Below are 2,404 nucleotides of genomic sequence, written 5' to 3' on the forward strand. Positions count from 1 at the left end.
GCTGATGTAGATCAGTGGAGCTGCATTTACACCTGGGGGAGCTGGTCCCATTTCTCCCGGCTAAGGTTCGGTCCCTATAATTCATGGATTTCCCGCCCACGTTATGCTCTCCTGGTTTAAGGAATATTGATGTAATGCACACACACCGACATCAGAGAAGCCATACGGATGGTTATAAGCAGCAGGCCCATGAGGGTACAAGGCGAAACATCAACCTGCTCACTGTCAGACAAAGAAATGTAACAGGAATAATAACACAAAAAAGATGAGGGGAAGTGAATGCAAACAGAATTTCAATGAATCGCAGATTGTTACAGCTGTAAGTGGTTGGACTGGAATAGCCACTAAGGGGCAGCAGAGGGTAAGGAATATGGAGAAGGGGCCTGGTTTTACCCTCAGGTTTAGCCTGAGACAGGGGCAGCTGTAGGCACCAGCAAAGCAAACAGGTGCTTGGGGCAGCCCATTTGCAGGTGCGGCAGCCAGCAGGGATCCAGCCTGGGAGCTGAGAACCAACAGGGGGCCCTGGGAGCTGTAGTTCCTTGGTTAGCTCCGTACCTATAGAGCCAGCCCTGGAGCAGGGAAAGAACTACATTTCCCAGCATTCCCTTGGCTGCTATCAACAGGAAAGGGAGGGGGAGGGAGTATGGTAGCTGAGACCTCATGCTGCAGCTTGTTGTGAATGGAGAGCTCACTGCTAGAGCAGGGTGGCACTGGGAATGGGGAACAAGTGTGCGCAAGGAGTAGAAGGCTTTGGCCCAGATATCCCCTTCAGAAGACCTCCCCACACTGTATTAGGGATACTGGAGTTGTTGGTGTCACTCTGGCATAACCCTACGTAACTCGGAAAGGTGGTAGACCACAAGTGTCAGTGAAGCCCTCCTGTTGTAGGCCTCAATGAACCAATGTTCTTCCATGATTAAACACTTTGTGTAACCTAGTGTAACCTAATGTACTAATAGCTGCAAAAATGTAGTGTTAGCAGTTAGTTTTCGGTTGTAACAGCCAGTTCGCTGTTGTAATACATTGAAGCTAGGCTAAAGCCCGCTCAAGGCCGTTTTAAGATACTGCATACATGTCTCAGCAGCAGAGACGGGGGAGAAAGGGGGAAGACAAAAGACTGAATGAGAAAAGATACTGCAGATGGATGGGAAAGGAGGGAGGAGTAAGAGATTAGCTAGTCAGCACGAAAAAGTTTTGTAGTAAACAACTGGGATATAAAAGGAAGAAACTGCTTGTTTAAGGGGTGCAGGATTTAAGATTTTCTCCCTTGCACCTTATTTGAGCTCAAATACACTTAGCTGTTTGCTTCTCCACCCTGGTGTGTTTATTGGTGCTAAGCACTCTTGGCAACGAACCGCTGTTGCTTGCCTCTGGCACTTCTGTGTCGGCAACAGAGTGACCTCACCTTGGAGCCCCCAAAGAAGGATTTGGGTGGACTAAATGGACAGTGCCCCTCTCTATCTGAAGCCCAGCAAGGGAGGTACGTGGCTCCCTCTAGAATGGAAAATGAAAAGTAAGGGAGGGGAGGCTCTGGACCTGGGCAGCTTTAGATACAGTACCAGGCAGGTAGGAGGATTTCCACTTCTGAGCCATGGAAACAGAAATTGACTTTTCCTTTCCAGATTTACCGAATATTCAGAAAGGGAATCTAGCACCTGCCTTCCAGATCTGAACACCTCAAAATTCAGGAGTGCTCAAGCTCAGTTTGGGCAGCTGTTACTTCATTTCTCCCAAATCAAATATACTGATCCACTGTAACTTGCTGTAGAAAAAGTAGGAGAAAATTGAGCAAGAAATGCTTCCTAGTGGTTATTAGGACTGGGATTGCTATTTTCAACAGCCATTGCTTTTTTTTTTTTTTTTTTTTTTTTTTAGTTTTATTTATTTAAAAGGAAGACAGTGATATTGCATTGGCAAATTCCCCATAGAAAGGAATAGTGGAACAAAAGAATAATAAAGGCACCTCAACTTTTCCTCATTTATGGAGGACAGTCTTACAGTATGCATCCAGATATCCTCCAATCACACACGCTGAAAATTGTTCCAGTTTACTGAAGTTCTGTAACCATATGGGAACCAGTCCTGTCTGTGTTCTGTGCACATCCAAAATTCCTGCTGAATGACCTGCCCTGGGAGTGAGTTACCAGTGACCCAGGGCTGTAGCAGAAGGAGGGTGCAGGTGGTGGGGGGAAGAGCCCAGGGCTGGGGCAGCAGAGGGTATGGGTGGAAGGGGCAGAGCCCAGGGCTGGGGCGGCAGGGGGTGTATGGGTAGGGGGGCACTGGTGAGGGGGAACGGGGGAGCCCAGAGCTGGGGCAGCACGGGATGTGGGGAGGGGAGAGCCCAGGACTGGGGTGGAAGGGGATGCGGGTGGAGGGGAGAGCCCAGGGCTGGGGCGGCAGGAGG

Source organism: Gopherus flavomarginatus, chromosome 11 (assembly GCF_025201925.1).
Source record: "Gopherus flavomarginatus isolate rGopFla2 chromosome 11, rGopFla2.mat.asm, whole genome shotgun sequence".
NCBI classification, from domain to species: domain Eukaryota; kingdom Metazoa; phylum Chordata; order Testudines; family Testudinidae; genus Gopherus; species Gopherus flavomarginatus.